Raw genomic sequence first — 19,298 nt, 5'->3', positions numbered from 1 at the left:
AGGAATGATGCTGAAGCTGAAACTCCAGTACTCTGGGCACCTCATGTGAAGAGTTGACTCATTGGAAAAGACCCTGATGCTGGGAAATATTGAAGGCAGGAGGAGAAGGGGATGACAGAGGATGAGATGGCTGGATGGCATCACTGACTCGATGGACGTGAGTCTGAGTGAACTCCAGGAGTTGGTGATGGACAGGGAGGCCTGGCGTGCTGCAATTCATGGGGTCGCAAAGAGTCAGACACAACTGAGCGACTGAACTGAACTGAACTTACCTGCAATTTTTGGAAAAGCATTTCACATTTTATCTAGAGTGACCTAGTCTCATCACAAAGCATGATTGGAATAACTGCAGGAACAAAAATAGTATTTCAGGCCCTAGATATCATTGCTGTTATTTGAGGGTAAGGACGGAGAAGCCTGGTAGGCTGCAGTCCATGGGGTCACTAAAAGTCAGACACGACTTCACTTTCACTTTCACTTTTCACTTTCGTGCATTGGAGGAGGAAATGGGAACCCACTCCAGTGTTCTTGCCTGGAGAATCCCAGGGACGGCGGGGCCTGGTGGGCTGCCGTCTATGGGGTCGCACAGAGTCGGACACAACTGAAGCAACTTAGTAGTAGTAGCAGCAGCAGAAAAAGTAGGAGTGAACTATATTTGATGGAGGTATTTCCATCTCTTTAACAATACATGCATATATATATATATATATATATATATATTTTAGAACAAACTCTCTGTTAATGCAATGAATTTATAGACCAATAAATGAAATACGATTTTAGTTTGGATCTTTCTAGTTGTTGTCCCTATAACCAACTAATTGTTTGCCTTTTCACAGAATCTATCTTCCAAGGGCACCTACACATCAAAAGCCCTAAAATAAAAAGAAACATTTCTTGACATTAAACCAAGTTTTAATTCTGGAGAAAGATCTCCAAGAAGAAAAATGAGCAGCATGGAGAAGCTGGCTTAGTCCCCCAAACCCTCTCTATGCAATTCTCACTTGGATTTGTAAGGAAATGGACTGAATCCACACCACAAATTTATTGATAGAATTAGATTGGCAAGGATTTCAACTAGAAGGTCAGCCTCCACCTCAGCTAAGCTGTGGGAAATCTCTGGTCAATACAATATATGCTATATGTTTGTGTATTCATTCAACAAATGCCAAGCAATCTTCAACTAGGTGTTGGGATGTATAAGTAAACAAAACTGAGAAAATACCGCCCTAAACTCTGCCCTCTTGGTTACATAAATAAGGAGAGAAAAGTAGCAGGTTAGGTGATGAGAAGCACCATGATGACACGAAAGTGGTAAAGCAAACCCACGGTGCAGTCAGTAGATGCAAAAGCTACTCGTAGACCGGGACCCAGTCCAGCATCTGTCACCCGCTTGTGCTCCTCCTCACTGGTTGCCATCTTCTCCAGAACGCTCCTGGCCTCGGTCAGCTTCATCTCAGCACAGAGAGATGAACCCTAACCCTAACCTCCCATCTCTAAGGGGAGGTTGCTGAGCTCGGTTGTGTCCATACTTCCTGGCTCCGTATGTCCAACTGCTCCCAGCTTCCCTCCTTCCTCCTGGGGTCCATTTCATTCTTCTTGCTTCCACTATCTCTCACTCTGTTTTAACCCTTGAGCTCTCTTACCTGGGCCTACATATGAGTCTTTCTGGTTCCCATCTGTCCTGGTTTTGTCTTCTATTTCCTACCCTAAGTCTACTTTTTGAACCTGATGGTCCTCAAGGTCCCCAGAGAAAGGTTGCATTTTCCTCTGTTCCTGTCCACACCCCGGTGATATAACTCCAGCAGAAGTCTGTGATAATGCCTGCACAAAGCTTGCTCTAAAATCTATCTCCAGAATCTAAATGGAAAGGAAAGGACTATTTGCAAATATCTTACAGCAAAGAAATAGCCATTTCCTATGTGTACCCATGTATGGGGTCCTTTAATTAAGTCATCATCTGAAAGAGCACACGCCTGCCTTGGGTGTTGCCTCCATGAGGCTTTGTTGCCCCATGAGCTGAAATCTATTCACAGAGCACTACTCCCATGGAAATGGGGCTCTAAGTCCTTTTCTTCAACAATATCTTGTCTTAGCCAGGGTGCTTGGGTTAATTATACCTTCTTACATTTAAAAGAATTTCCTTTCTAAATCCACTTTAAATATGCGTCCTTTAAAGTCAAGATGATGCTCTCCCCATCTGGAGATGTCACGTAAACTAGACGTCTAAATGGCTTCTCAGATGCACTAATTACTTTACAGCCATCTCTGCCCCAGCTGTCTCATTCATTCTCTCAGTCACGGCTGTGGCTGCTTGCTGATACCTCGGCCCTACGACCAAGCTATGCGTGTCTCTTTTGGCTATGGAATTTCCCTTTTTACACAATTGTTGGTATCCACAGACTTTCAAGGTATTGGGTTTCGATCATTTCCAGTGAATTTCCAAAATCTACCCTACTTCTCCAGGTGAGGAAACCTATCCTGTGATGGTTATTGTTGAAACTTAATAATACATTCTGTAAGCTTCAAATTTGTACATTTTTATTCCTTGTCTTTTAATAAATACATTTTACATGGAAGTTAAATTGAAGAACCCTGAGTTATACAGTCAGTTCTGAATACACATGCATTCAACTACGCACCTTCATTTCAAGAGTAAGTTTATACTGGCCTCAATGTTTGCTCTGGCTTCTGCACAAACCATATCTCCAACCCCTGTGGCACTACACAGTCTCATGTTTAAACATCAGATTTGAAGTAAACAAGGGTAGCACAATGACTGAGAAAGCAAAGAAAGAGAACGTGAGTAATTTCAGTGTTGTTATTCTGTGTGATCATTTGGATTATTTGTTTGTGTTTAATATTTAAAACAATAAAGCAGCATAAACTGTGAGGTCTAGTATTTTTGCTGGAAAGTGCAAATCTTAGTTCACACATGAAATATCTTACTGAATTTAAGCAATATCTCTAAAATTGAAATTTATTCATCTTAATTCTTAATTGTTTTAGAACAAAAAAATGAATTAAGAAAAGTAGATTTTATTAAAATTAACTTATTGGACAGTCATGTATAATAAATATTATTATATCAGACAATTTTCAAAGGATCAAAGGTCAAACTATTAGGTGAGTGTAGAATAAATAGTTGTACCTACACACTTTATCCAGAAGGAACATGGCAGGAAAAAGTAATGATAGTATTCATCTATATTAATAATTTCTCTGAATTTGGAAAAAAATCTGAAGTGGAGAATCAATGTAAAGAAGCATTGACGGAAAGAAGACCAAGTGTGTTAGTCACTTAACTGTGACCGACTTTTTGCGACCATCACACAAAGCTTCAGCTCATGGCTGTCACTGGAAATAACTTTGTTGTATACAGCAGGGGCTGTAAAATGTTATATGCTCCCAGTGTCAAATGCACCAGATATACCATAGAATCACAGTTGCTCAAATTTTCATTTTCCTAATTAATGTGAAACTGAGCATATTTTCACATCTATTAGTTATTCATATTTCGTCTTTTATGAAATGCCTGTTAAATCCTGTGCCTATTTTTCTATAGTTTAAATACCATTTATACAAATTCTTTACATTTTCTTAATATTAATGTTTTCATCCTTAAGCATCTAACTCTAATCCCAATTGTCTGGGTCATATGCCACCATTTTAGATGCTTATGTGAGGCTATCACTTTGTTGATAATTTTTAAATTTATTGCATTGTGGAATTAAAATCTGTGAGAGTAATATCAGCAATTACTTAATATCAATTTTTAAAATTTCTTCATGAATTGCTTTTTAAATTTTTATTTGATGAACTTATTTTTCTTAGAGTCTATTCTTTCTTTCATTAATAATATTACACTAGGACTTCCATTTCCAACCCAGATGAAGTACATTTACTAGATTTATCTTCCTTTCTGAAAAACAAACAAACAACAGAAGCAATAATTTTCGAGTCAGTAGACAGCAAGTAATGTAGAATAGTGCTCCCTGATAAATGGGGAAGAAAATGAAGTGAGAAATCGGTCTAGCTTACTGGCTTCAGAGTTTTCAGGGTGCAGTGCAAGAGAGAAAAAAAAAAAAAACTCGTAGAGTTTGGTAGACTCTTTGAGTAAAAGAAACAGAGTCACAAATAAGAGAGATGAGGCAGCTAGAATTCACAAGCCAGAGTACAGAAGAGAAGGGACACAGAGAAAGAGAATTCCACCAATCTTTCCGGTTCCTCTTTGACTATTCAGCTGAATACTGATAAACACAGGCACGGGAGAAAACTATCTGAGACTGGGAAAAGATACATCCAGGAAGAATTTGGAAGAACAGTGACCAAAATTCACATTGGACAGAGAATAGTTCCTTTCCCCATCAGGCAGGTTAGAAAAATGTATACTTGCAAGATATCTTGAAAGGTAAATTTATTTTCTTTGCTGTTTTTGAAAGCGGGTTTAGCTATTTTGGAAACTTCATTACATAAATTTCCAAATATATCATATAGAATTCTTTTAAAATGCAGCTGGAGTTTTCATTGGCATTTAATTGGATTTGTAAATTAAGTTAGAATCAGAATACTTATAATATTTCATCATACCACATTCAAGAGTATGGAAGATTTCTGCATTTTTTGGATCTTTTCTCTATGTCCTTTAATATAGTTTTATTTTCTACATCAAAAGTTTATGAACTCCTTCTTTAATATTTCACTGTTTTGTCTCTCTTGTGAATGGAATTTTATTTTTAATATTTTCTGTGATATTCTATCCAATGATCTTGCATTATAAACAGCCTAAATACAAAATGTTGTCGGTTACTTTTGTGCATTTTCTGCATAGACAATCAGCCTGTCTGTGAGTAATGACAATTTACCCCTTCCTTTCTAATTCTGTAAGTCCTATTTTTCTTTTCATGCGGAATCACTAGGACCATTAGTAATAGCAATCGTCTAAGAATACCACATCTCAAAGGAATGTGCTCTCTAAAAGTTCTCCACTAAATGATAATATTTTCTCACTATAGTTTGGTCAAGTTAACAAGTTCCCTTTCATCCCTAGTTTGCTAGAGTTTTTATTATATGTGTGGATAATTTTCTACATTAGATGAGATAATCAGCATTTTTAAAGTTTTTTAATTTATATTTATGTTGATTTACAATGTTGTCTTAGTTTCAAGTGTTCAGCAGAGCGATTCAGTTATATATATATATATATATATATATATTAGTTATATGTTAATTGCTCAGTCATGTCTGACTCTTTGCAATCCCTTGGACTGCAGCCTGCCAGGCTCCTCTATCCATGGGATTTTCCAGGCAAGAGTACTGGAGTGGGGTGCCATTGCCTTCTCTGGCCAGGCTCCCTAGTCCATAGAATTCTCCAGGCAGGAATACTGGAGTGGGTAACCATTCCCTTTTATATTCTTTTTATATCCTTTTTCACTATGGTTCATTACAGGATATTGAATATAGTTCTCTGCTCAACACAGCAGGGCCTTCTTGTTTACCCATTCTATATATTCATATAATAGTTTACATCTGTTAATCCCAAACTCCAATCCAGCCCTCCCCAACCCATAGGTAATCAGCAGTTTGAAGGCATTCTTACATTGTCTTCAGGTACTTTTTGTTGTCAGTGTATACTCAGCCACTCAGTTGTGTCTGACTCTTTGTGACCCCATGGACTGTAGCCCGCCAGGCTCCCCTGTCCATGGGATTCTCCAGGCAAGAGTACTGGAGTGGGTTGCCATTGCCTACTCCGTGGGATCTTCCCCACCCAGGGATGGAACCCACGTCACTTGTGCTTGTGTCTCCTGCATTGGCAGGCAGACACTTTACCACTGTGCCCCTGGGAAGCCCCCTTTGTTGTCAGTAGGTTAATGAGATCAATACCCAGGCTTCCCAGGTGGTTCAGTGCTAAAGCAGGAGACAAGAGTTTGATTCCTGGGTCAGTAAGATCCTCTGGAGAAGGAAATGACAATCCACTCCGATATTCTTGCCTGGGAAATCCCATGGATGGAGGAGCCTGGCTGGCTACTGTCCATGGGGTCACAAAGAATCACACACACGCTGAGCACAGGACGAACAACAGCTGATTAAGAATCTCATGACAGCTTCAGGTGAACAGCAAAGCAACACAGTCACGCATATGCATGTCTTAAGAGGTGTTTTTCTTAACATTCTGAAATTCCCTACAATATTTTGGAAGTTAAGATGTTTAACATAGTCACTTTTGTTTTTGAATTCTTCTGCAATCTGCAGTCATACTCCAGACATATTCAAGTCTGGAAATTTCTTCCTGATTATTGCATCTCCACAATTCATTTCTTCTGGGCATTTTGTTGGACAGATTTTGAACTGAGTTATTCCTCCTATCTCTTGGTCATATTTTTTTATCCCTTTATCCCCCTGTTAATCATGTTGCCCATTTCTTTAGCTATATCTTCAAGTATATTAATTCAACACTGTTCTGATGAAAGAAGATTAATTTCCATGGCCAGCATACGTACTTGTACTGAAAGTTCCTCATGAGTCCCCATATTTGATTTCCTGCACACAGAAACAAGAGACTATGGAAAGCTGACTCATTTGTGCACAGCCCCAGGGGACCTGCTAAATCTGGGAAATGCTGTAGGGGAAACTGAGGCTCAATGGAAGGAGCAACACAATGAAAGAGAGCTGTAAGTAAAGCAAATATCAAGTTGGACACAAATAACCCCATTAAAATGTACTTGGAGGACAATTAACCTTGAGAATTTGTACACCTGCTTTAGAAATCCATCCAAAAATATTCTTCTTAGAAAAATCTGTTTTTTCCTTTTTTATCTCAACTTGATTAAACAGGTCTGAAGGCTTTGCAAAGCCCTCAATGACTTACGCCTTTAGTCTAGGTCCACCTGACCAAAATCCCACAAATGGGCCAGCAGGAATGAACTTCTATTTTTCTTTCTATTTTTCTATTTTCCAAGCAACACGTGGCAGCCTGGACACCTGGGAACATGAACTTGGCTGAGAATGAACACCTGGAGAAAATCATACTCTTCCTGGAAATGATAGTAAAATGGAGAGGAGCGGTTTCTTTCCCAGCTGCTTATTGGTAACAAACAATTATGTAAATTAAGTTTTATATAGATTTGGTAAATATTTATTGTGAGAAGAAACTTTGAAAAATAAGATCTTTAGAAAATCTGGCTAAAAATCTTCCTGATATCTAAAAATAAAATCAGTATAAAAAGCTACTCAAGGATTCAAAATAATTCTACCATTCATAAAGTTATGCAAATATGGTGCATATTCATCAAACATATGAAATTAAATTGGAAATACTTTTGGGGGAGAAATTGGTTAAAATTACCTCTATACTATATGTGGCAGATATAATTTTATAAAATGAAATTCTTAAAGAGCTATAAAGAGGTGTTGTTTTTTTTTTTAATGAGTTGAATTTTAGGCAAACTAGACAAGCTGATTAACAAAAGCACTGATTTCAGCCAAATTGCTTTCTGGCAAATTGATCATCATTCCATTTCAACAAGATGGTATCAGTATTTCTTAAGTTACAATTTTTTTTTATGTGCAATGGTGGTCAACATATGATGTATATGAGTAGGATGTAGATAGCTAGGGTGTTAAACCATTAAGCCAGAGAGAAGAGGGGTCCTTCAAATGAGCTGGAAAAAGGTAGACTTGAAAAGATTTTAAACTTTTCATTGATTGAAGTGAGGATAAAGAGGAAAAACGTCATGGTCAAGTTAAAGTATGGAAGAATTCAGGATGAATATATAATTGGATAACAGGAAAGCTACAAGGATCTAAGTCAGAAAATCCCAAGTGTAGAGGTAGAGCCTATCAGAATGCCCTGGCCAGAGGCAGGAGACAGAGGCAGGAAGGGGAACGTTGTTGACAAGAGATGCAAAGAACAGACACTGGAGAGCAGGGGCCGAGGAAGCCCAGAGGTCCTAGAGCTAAAACCTTTAAGCTATTTTGGTAGGAAATGCGCTTGCAAATTTAGAATGGCTTTGTGTTGCTATGTTAGTCACTCAGCCCTGTCAGACTCTTTGCGACCCCATGGACTGTAGCCTGCCAGGCTCCTCTGCCCATGGAATTCTCCAGGCAAGAATCCTGGAGGGGGTGGCCATTCCCTTCTCCAGGGGATCTTCCCATCACAGGGACTGAACCCAGGTCTCCTGCATTGCAGGCAGACTCTTTACTCTGAGCCACCAGGGAAGCCCAGAATGGCTTTACTAAAAGCTGAAAATGGGGCCAATAGCCCAAACAGAAAAGGTTCTTTCCTTTCACTCGGACCAGAAGAGACATCTACAGGTGCAGATTCGATGTTGATAATGTGATGAATGAGTCTGCCTCCGAGATGGTGGACCTGATGCCGCAAACGCCTTCAAAGAAGACTTCTGAGCTAATGGAGGTGGTAAACGAGAGCACCTGGGGAAAACTGTGATAATCATTTGATTATTGAGATCATCTTTAATAATAAAATAATTCCCATTGTTTTGACATTTTGGTAAAGCAGACTTATGTGTTGTCGAGGAAGGAGGGAGAAATTTCTACTCTGTAAAGGCAAACCACTTCAGTATTCTTGCCTTGAGAACCCCATGAACAGTGTGATAAGACAAAAAGATAAGACACTGAAAAAGAACTCCCCTGGTCAGGAGGTGCCCAATATGCTACTGGAGATCAGTGGAGAAATAACTCCAGAAAGAATGAAGAGACAGAGCCAAAGCAAAAATAACACCCAGTTGTGGATGTGACTGGTGATAGAAGTAAAGTCAGATGCTGTGAAGAGCGATATTGCATAGGAACCTGGAATGTTAGGTCCATGAATCAAGGCAAACTGGAGGTGGTCAAACAGGAGATGGCAAGAGTGAATGTCGACATTTTAGGAATCAGTGAACCAAAATGGACTGGAATGGGTGAATTTACTCAGATGACTATTATATCTACTACTGTGGGCAAGAATCCCTTAGAAGAAATGGAGTAGCCCTCATAGTTGACAGAAGAGTCCAAAATGAAGTACTCAGATGCAATCTCAAAAATGACAGAAGGATCTCTGTTTGTTTCCAAGGCAAACCATTCACTATCACAATAATCCAAGTCTATGCCCCAGACCAGTAATGCTGAAGAAGCTGAAGTTGAACGATTCTATGAAGACCTACAAGACCTTCTAGAACTAACACCCAAAAAAGATACCCTTTTCCTTATAGGGGACTGGAATGCAAAAGTAGGAAGTCAAGAAACACCTGGGGTAACAGGCAAAATTTAGCCTTGGAGTACAGAATGAAGCAGGGCAAAGGCTAATAGAGTTTTGCCAAGAGAACACACTGGTCATAGCAAACACCCTCTTCCAACAACACAAGAGAAGACTCTACACATGGACATCACCAGATGGTCAACACCGAAATCAGATGGATTATATTCTTTGCAGCCAAAGATGGAGAAGCTCTATACAGTCAGCAAAAACAAGACCAGGAGCTGACTGTGGCTCAGATCATGAACTCATTGCCAAATTCAGACTTAAATTGAAGAAAGTAGGGAAAACCACTAGACCATTCAGGTATGACCTAAATCAAATCCCTTATGATTATACAGTGGAAGTGAGAAATAGATTCAAGGGATTAGATCTGATAGACAGAGTGCCTGAAGAACTATGGATGGAGGTTCATGACATTGTATAGGAGGCAGTGATCAAGACCATCCCCAAGAAAAAGAAATGTGAAAAGCAAAATGGTTGTCTGAGAGGGCCTTATAAATAGCTGAGAAAAGAAGAGAAGCAAAAGGCAAAGGAAAAAAGGAAAGTTATACCCATTTAAAGCAGAGTTCCAAAGCACAGCAAGGAAAGATAAGAATGCCTTCCTCAGTGATCAATGTAAAGAAATAGAGAAAAACAATAGAATGGGAAAAATTCAAGATCTCCTCAAGAAAATTAGAGATAACAAGGGAAGTTTTCATGCAAAGATGACCACAATAAAGGACAGAAATGGCATGGATCTAACAGAAGCAGAAGATATTAAAAACAGGTGGCAAGAATACACAGAACAACTACACAAAAAAGGTCTTCACAACCCAGATAATCACGATGGTGTGATCACTTATCTAGAACCAGACATCGTGGAATGTGAAGTCAAGTGGGCCTTAGGAAGCATCACTATGAATAAAGCTAGTGGAGGTGATGGAATTCCAGTTGAGCTATTTCAAATCCTGAAAGATGATGCTGTGAAAGTGCTGCACTCAATATGCCAGCAAATTTGGAAAACTCAGCAGTAGCCACAGGAAAGGAAAAGGTCAACTATCATTCCAATCCCAAAGAAAAGCAATGTCAAAGAATGCTCAAACTACCACACAATTGTACTCATCTCACACACTAGCAAAATGATGCTCAAAATTCTCCAAGCCAGGCTTCAACAATACATGAACCATGAACTTCCAGATGTTCAAGCTGGATTTAAAAAAGGCAGAAGAACCAGAGATCAAATTGCCAATATCCGTTGGATCATTAAAAAGCAAGAGAGTTCCAAAAAATCATCTACTTCTGCTTTATTGACTATGCCCAAAATCTTTGTGTGAATCACAAAAAGCTGGAAAATTCTGAAAGAGATGGGAATACCAGACCATCTGACCTGCCTCCTGAGAAATCTGTATGCAGGTCAGGAAGAAGCAACAGTTAGAACTGGACATGGAACAACAGGCTGGTTCCAAACCGGGAAAGGAGTACATCAAGGCTGTGTATTGCCACCCTTCTTATTTAACTTATATGCAGAGTACATCATGTGAAATGCCAGGCTGGATGAAGCACAAGCTGGAATCAAGATTGCCAGGAGAAATATCAATAACCTCAGATATGCAGATAACACTATTCTTATGGCAGAAAGCGAAAAAGAACTACAGAGCTTCTTGATGAAAGTGAAAGAGGAGAGTGAAAGAGTTGGCTTAAAACTCAACATTCAGAAAACTAAGATCGTGGCATCTGGTCCCATCACTGCATGGCAAATAGATGGGGAAACAGTGGAAATATTTTTGGGGCTCCAAAATCATTGCAGATGGTGATTGCAGCCATGAAATTAAAAGATGCTTGCTCCTTGGAAGAAAAGTTATGACCAACCTAGATAGCATATTAAAAAGCAGAGACATTAATTTTCCAACAAAGGCCCATCTCATCCAAGCTATGGTTTTCCAGTAGTCATGTATTGATATGAGAGTTGGACTACAAACAAAGCCGAGCGCCAAAGAATTGCTGCTTTTAAACTGTGGTGTTGGAGAAGAGTCTTGAGAGTCCCTTGGAGTGCAAGGAGATCCAACCAGTCCATCCTAAAGGAAATAAGTCGTGAATATTCATTGGAAGGACTGATGCTGAAGCTGAAACTTCAATACTTTGGCCACCTGATGCAAAGAACTGACTCATTGGAAAAGACCCTGATGCTGCGAAAGATTGAGGGCAGGAGGAGAAGGGGACGGCAGAAGATGAGATGGTTGGGTGGCATCACCAATGCAATGGACGTGAGTTTTAGTAAACTCCAGGAGTTGGTGATGGATAGGGAGGCCTGGCATGCTGCGGTCCATGGGGTCGTAAAGAGTTGGACATGACTGAGTGACTGAACTGAGCTGAACTGAACTGAAAGGCCATCAGTATAATCTGAGTTGGAAAAACTTCCCCATTTGTATTCTTGGGTCCTGGTTGGCGTGATTCAGAAAGCAACTCCTAGATGCTACAAGTAACCGATATATAATCAGTGCTCCTCATGGGGGCTTTTTCTTCCTCCATCCCTTTCCTCTCCTCTGCCCTACTCTCCTCAAGCCTGGCTTTGGTGACCTTCATCTGAGCCCCATTGCACCTGGCCCTTCTCTGTCCGATAGCACCTGAACGTGGACTGACCACTCGTTTACCTCTTTTCCACCGTCACTACCCTGTGAGCTTCTAGAGGACAGGGACCTCTGTCTTTCTCCTTTGTATCTGCAGGACCAATGCCCAGGATAGAAGGCAATGAGGAGCGAATGAAGAGATAGGAATAGCTGGATGGATAAATTAACGGGTCGAGCAGTAAGTCATACATACACACATTAAAATCACCTCTACACCAACAGCCAGATGCCCGGGCTACCTGTGTTCCTCTGATGTTTATTCTTGGGCCAGGCCTCTCTGCGCTGTCAAACATATTCCTTGGAGAGGTTGCCATCAGCTGTCAACACCTTCGTCTCACCATCTCTAAGTGTCGTGTGACCCGCTGTACAGATCTGGACTGCTGCCAGAGACTCTGTCCTCATCTCTGGTGACTACCTTCATCCTTCCAGCCTCCCCTTTTTGGTGGCCGTTCAGCATTTCATCTCCTTTAAGAGGAGGGCAGTAGCAATTTGCTTTCTTGCCATGTTTACTTTCTGTGTTTGCCCAATATCTATTTGTCATTTTTATTGCATTTTTCTCTCTCTGCATTTGTCTTGGGGTGAGGCCTTGTCCTCAGTATTTGCTTTCAGAAAAGAGCACAGGATGCCTCCTGGAGCTGTGAATTTATGCCACTGGTTCCTGCTGAACCCACGTACTTGGGAAATAGAACGTTCACATACCCATCAGAAACTGTAGGAACTTAAAACTATATGGTGAGTTTTCATTCTCAAAAGCATTTTCAAAAGCATTATTTTATTTGAGTGTCACAAGGGTAATTTAGGGCAGATATTATCCTCTAAAAACACTTCAGGGTTTTGAAAAGAGCAGTTGGATCTGATTTGTGCTTTAGCTCTTCTCATCTGCTGGTGTGACTATCAGCAAATCACTTACTACCCCAAGCCTCCTTTTTTCCCACCTCTTACATCGTAATAAGTAATACCTACCACTTTACTATTTTTTTAAGTTAGAATATATATATATATATACACACACACATGCATATACACACAATAGTGTGTGTCTAACCACTTCACACAATTTTGATAAGGTTCAAATAAGACAGTATGGATGAAAGAGTTCTTGACATCATGAAGCATTACAAAACCAAGAGGGATCAGTATTGTTGTTACTGAAGAATTACTCTTACATATATTTCCAAATTTTCGGAATGAGGACAATTGTTGATGAGCAGAACTCAATCTCTCAAGCTCCCATTCCAAGGTATCTTCCTCCCCAGCAGCTACCTAGTCCTGATAGGGGGCCCGAAGGCGCCTCTTCCTGCCAGGGTAGTCAGAAGGTCACCTCCCACTCCTACTCAGCCTTCCTTGTTCAGGGAGAGGAGCTGGACTTCCTCCACCAAGGAGAACAGAAAACTAAGTTTCTCTCCATCTCAGTGACTTATGGAAAGGGAATTTGGCTTGAGCCAGAGAAAAGAAAGCAGTAGCTATACAGCCAGCCTGAGATATGTTAAAGAGGGCCGTAAGGAAATTCACATTTGCTTCTTTTTTCAATTTTGTGTGTGTGTGTTTGTGTGTGTGTGTGGTTTTGTTTGCTCGTTTGTTTTTGGTTTTCCACGGTCTCTTTAAGACCTGGGCAATTTTCTGATTCGGTGAATGATTCAACTCTCTTAAAAGCACTTTAGCTTACCAACAGGTTCCCTTTCTGGCAAATACTTCAATAGTTGCCATCTGGGAGCTTTCTCCTACCCTTCAGTTGATGTTTTTGCTGGGGCTAGCTGTTTTTCAAAATGCATTTATGTATCAGGCCATAATAGCCCTGAGATCCACTGTGAGAAGCAAGCTATGGCCATGTCAGTGGGTAGTTAAAGGAGACTGGCCTCAGAGAGTAGCACTGAGGTCAAAGACACTCCTGAACAAACACAAAGAAATTATATTTCCTCAATTCAAAAACAACTTGATGGAAACATCTTAGCCTCAAATCCAATTGCTTTCACCAGGAAAGTGATGAAATTGGCTCAGTTGATAAAAGCCAGCACATCTCCCCTCCCTAATTGCATCAGCTTGACCCTCTCTTCTGATTAAATGCTTATAATTTTTCTCCCAGCATGTAATTTTTTAATTATAATATGTTTGAAGAACATCAAAATTATTTGGCTCTTTGCAGGGTGATGGTTGACAGCAGAGTCAATTCGTCTTTTTCTCTGATGTGCTGAGCACCCAGTGGGTGCCTGAGAAATAATAATTGATGAGAAAGGCAGAGACCCTGTAGATGGGTGATGGGCCCACAGTCAATTGTGTGGGGAGGAGAGGGCTCTGCACTCACCGGAGGCTGCATTCCTGCCTCCCCATGCATTTGAGACGGGCTAAAAGAAACCAGAGAGACACTGGATCATGTACCCATGTTCTTGTTACTATACGGAGATTTCTGCTCCAAGGCCTCCAGTTAGCTCAGTTGGTTTTCTCTGTGTTCAGGGTTGTGATGCAGCAATGGTTTAAGAGATTCTGTTTAGGAAATACTTCCTTGTCATAGTTAAAATTATCTTACACTGAGTAAAATATACTATTTCCTGGACCAAAAAAAGAAAGAAAGAAAACCAACCAAATAGAAAACCACCCAGATTTCAGCAATAATGGGATGAGAAAAGAAAAGGTAGATTTAGGGCAAGAAAAAAAGGAGTCTCTACAAAGGATACAATAGGAGATCAGGCTTCCATCTCCAAATTTCTCTGTAGGGTGGATAAACGGTTGGCCTTAAAAACACTGCTCTCAAATTCTGCTTCACCTCTTACCAGCGGGGTAACCTTGAGTTCTAAGGTCATCCTCTCGGACCTTGCTTTCCCCTCCTGTGACACTGGTCACTTCCTGAGCAGTGTTCCTGTGAAGCAGCATCTGTAACAGCACAGACTCTACTGCACAGGTGAAAGTGCCCGGGAAGGGTTGACGAGAGTTATCATATCAAGAAGTTTCCCAATCAGCATCCAGACGCAGCGCTCTTCCTGTGAAAACTGCAAACACAGCTTAAACTCACAGCTGCCTGGACCTCTCTGAGCCTGTCTTTTCTGCAAGCACATGGCTGGACAGAATGGCCTCTGGGGACTCCCCCTGAGGGAGCCACCAGTCTGTATCTCTGAAGCCACGGCCCCCTGGCTCCACTGCCTGCCTGTCTAATCTGTGTGTTTTTCTGTTTGTGTTTTTTGTTTTTCCTGGAGTCAGCTGCGTGACCCTCAGACCTGAAAAGGATACTGAATTGCCAATTCAATTTACCTAAAACTGGTGGAGCCTGAAAGCCTGGCCTACATTGACATACAGCTAATCTAATACAAATTGATTTTGGTTTTAAATCTGAGCAAGTCAAGAAATTGCTGTGGGTTTTTCCAAAACACAAAGGATCCTGCTTGGCTGCAACTGCAGTATCTGAGTTAGGCTTCCTGGGTCCTGGTCTTTGAAGCCATATTCGTGCTCGCCCCCATAGCTGAGGTTGCTATCAACCACCCCCACCCCCACCCCACAACCCTTCAGATGCTGATTTTCGTAGAGATTTCAGGAACTCCAGACCTCAGGCCACGGTTCCCCATTCAGTAATCCTTGGTGCCAGTTTGGCTCTACCCTTGAACCTAAAGTCTGACCACTTTAGCTTATTTCTGAAGCTCCATAACCAAGAACTACCGTTCTGATAACTATACTCCAGGGTGCAAGCTCTTATCCAGAGTAACATTTGGCTAACTCAATTCCTCATAAAGCGAGAACCTACACTCTCTGGGATCTCTATTTCCATCCATAGGACTGGCTTCCTGAATTCTGGGGCAGGGCTCAAAGCCCTACAACCCAGGACACTTTCCCATTGCCTACTGCCTGCCTCCTGACCTGTTTGCTTGGGTTTGCTCCACATCCTGACATGGATACATCATTGTCCATAACTCATTTCAGATTTCACAGACACCAGCCTCTTCCCCAGACCAGCACTGGTTATCTATTTACAAAATAATGAAACAAAAAATCTTCAAAAACAGTTTTATTGAGCTGGTCACAAATCAATTTTAAGCTGAATTTCTGGATATGAAGAAATGGATGGGATTCAGATGTGACCAGTTAGGGGACTATGGCAAGAAAGAAAGGAGCATGTCACATCTTGGAGCAAATCTGCAGTCATGCTAATTCTTCTGAGGATACGTTCAAATGCAGCAAAATAATAATATCTATTTAGTGTGGTGGGATGATTACATGAGATAATGACACCCAATAGTCACTTAATACATATTGACTACCGTATTATGTTGTTTTTTTTTTAAGTCCGAAAGCAGCAGGGTTGGAGATAGGTGAACTGAACAAGTTAGCAGCTCAAAGAACCAGGTACCTGAGGTGCAATTGGCCTCAGGTGAGAGGGTACATTCAGCTATGAGTCTCAGCAGGAAGTCGAGTGCAGTGGACAGCAATGTGTACACAGAAACTGTGGCAACAGCCAGCAAGCGGCGGGCTGTACATGGAGAGCTAAATAAGCAGCCAGGTAGATGGAAAGTCAGCCAGGGGATGGTGAAAAGTCGGGTGTGAGAAATAGACAAGGGTTCCATCCCTGATTGTAGAGGATAGCCGTTCTTAAATTCCAATGTGCGTAAGAATTACATGATGTGCTAACTATAAATGGAGATTCCCTGTCATCGTCTACAGTTTTTGAATCATGCAGTCTGGAACAGGATCTTTATAACATGTTCTTTTTTTTTAATTTTTATTTTACATTGGACTATGGTTGATTTATTATGTTATGTTAGTTTAAGGTGAACAAACTGGTTCACTTGCACGAGTTCTTTAGATGATTCACGTGTGATGGTTTGAAGACCACTCGAAGAAATTTGAATGTAGGGAGACAGAAAACAGCAAAGCAGCCCCTAGGACTAGAGGAACCAAGTCACCCAGAAAGTTAATAAAGGAAGATTCAGCTCCAAGGATTCAGTCAACACAACAGTGGGGCTAGGAGTCTGAGCCTCAGGAAACAAGGCAAGTCCCCCTCCCCTCCATCCTTCTGACTAGTAGGGGAATCAAGCCACCCAGGAGAGGGTAGAGTAGGTTTCAGGGAAAAAAATGAATCAAACAGCAAAAGATTTTCTGTGCCGAAGGAAAATAGTGACTGTTTTGATTGGATGCTGTTTGTCTCTTGCTCTCTTCATTAATTTATTCATTTATTCATTTACTTATTGACTGCATTATGATTCCAAATTCTGTTGCTCCAACTACAACCTTGCTCATGAATCTAAGAACTATGCCTAAACATCCTCCTAAGAACTTGATATATATATATATATATATATATATATATATATGTATACACTTTATATATATAAAGTATAACTCAGCATCTTTTTGTCTCCAAATTAACTTTCTTCCTTAAATTCATGTTATTCAAAGGATAAAAAAAGAAAATTGGAATCCTCTCTTTTATATCTATATACCAGGGGCTAGAATACCAAGAAGTTCATCTATATTTGCTACAATAAGCAGTAGAGGGGCAAGGATCTTCTGGCCATTTCACACACCTTCAAATAGAGGCTTGAAATCAAAGCATGAAGAGGCAAATGTATGAACCCTGCAGTCCCAATTTCCAGCTTGAGGTTCTTTCCATTTGGTCCCCCACTGGTGAACTGAGTGTCCCTAATGTAGTTTGGAATTGGGAATTGGAGAATTATCTGGGCCAATCTGTCTAGTGGATAATTTGATTGAAGAAAAACATAAGGAAAGGCTCCATCACTCAAAGTCATCTGCAGCAATAGCTTGATGTATTGCCTCCTATTCTACCATTAGCAATTCATTCTTTAGAAAACTTATTTTTAAATGTAAATAAGTACCATTGCCAAAGTAAATAATTAGAGCAAACTTTTCAAACTGAATTCCCAGGACCCCTCGAGGTTCCCTTGAACATTTCCCAGGACCCATCAGAGGGGACAAGGCTCACCAACCCCTCTAGGCCACCAGTCTCATCAGCTTTAACCAGAGGAACTGTTTGTTTTTTTCTTCCTCTGAGAAGTTTAGGAGCTTCATGCAAGAGCATTTATAGAAAAGATGCTTTACCTTTGAATGTCAAAAATAATTTGTAAGAGTGGAACAAACTGGAAACAGCCTAAACGTCCATCCTCCTAAATTATCCTGCTTCCATACAATGAAATGTAGGAGGCCACTAAAAAGATGATATAGGCTTATATGATCTGAACTTGAAACATTTGGATAATTCATTAAGACAGAAAGTCAAGTAGCAAAAGAGTGTACTTCTTTGTTCTTTCAGTAGCAAGTTTTGGACTAGTTCTAAATGTGTTCAAACTGTATATTTATACACTTAAATAAGCACAATGTAGTTCAGGAAAAGCACATACCTTTCAGCTTAAAAATCTGGACTTGAAGTTTGGGTATGCATTTAATATTTTACTATTACTCCTCTGTTGCTTTTCATATTTTCATCTTTGAAAAAAACTTAGTTTAAAAATTTTTGAAAGTTATTGCATTAAGGTATCATTTTTCATTATGAACATCTTGGAAGATATCAGTAATCACTTTCTTTCCACAGTGACAGTTACCTCTGAGGAAAGGAACCCCTGAAAGATAAATGCTGATATGAATGTGGTTCATGGAGGTGGAATGATGTGGAGAGTTCCTGACCTGCTTGGGACCCGGACATTTGGCAGGGAAATTCCTCCTGGTGAGGAGAAACTAAATATATTCATGTATTATATATTAGTTATATAATATATACTTAATATATTATATATAATATAAACTATATAATTATTATACATTAATATATTATGTTATAAATATATATACTGTTATATATGTTATATAACATAAATAATTAAATGTACATACATATAATATGCACATATATTATATTATACTATACATATATATAATACATACTATATACATATATTATACAATATATACTATACACATATATTAGGACTTCCCTGGTGGCTCAGTTGGTAAAGTGTCTGCCTACAATGCGGGAGACCCAGGTTCAATCCCTGGGTCAGGAAGATCCCCTGGAGAATGAAATGGCAACCCACTCCAATACTCTTTCCTGGAAAATCCCATGGATGGAGGATCCTGGTAGACTACAGTCCATGGGGTTGCAAAGAGTTGGACACGACTGAGCAACTTCACTTCACTTATACACATATATTATATAATATATAATATACACATATATTTGGGTGTTCATTGGAAGGACTGATGCTGAAGCTGAAACTGCAATACTTTGGCCACCTGATGGGAAGAGCTGACTCATTGGAAAACACCCTGATGCTGGGAAAGATTGAGGACAGGAGGAGAAGGGGACGACAGAGGATGAGATGGTTGGATGGCATCACCGACTCAATGGACATGGGTTTGAGTAAACTCCGGGAGTTGGTGATGGACAGGGAGGCCTGGCGTGCTGCAGTTCATGGGGTTGCAAAGAGTGGGACACGACTGAG

General features: G+C 40.2%; 1 non-coding gene across 1 annotated transcript; it reads left to right on the top strand.

Annotated features, from left to right (window-relative positions):
* The first annotated feature begins 18,788 nt into the window (after positions 1-18,788).
* Positions 18,789-18,861, top strand: TRNAC-ACA (transfer RNA cysteine (anticodon ACA)). Its single transcript has one exon. It is a non-coding gene; the product is annotated as a tRNA-Cys (tRNA).
* The last annotated feature ends 437 nt before the right edge of the window (positions 18,862-19,298 follow it).

The sequence above is a fragment of the Bos mutus genome, chromosome 16 (genome assembly GCF_027580195.1).
Source record: "Bos mutus isolate GX-2022 chromosome 16, NWIPB_WYAK_1.1, whole genome shotgun sequence".
NCBI lineage: Eukaryota > Metazoa > Chordata > Mammalia > Artiodactyla > Bovidae > Bos > Bos mutus.
Note: the sequence above shows the minus strand (reverse complement) of the source record. Positions and strands in the feature narration are given on the sequence as shown.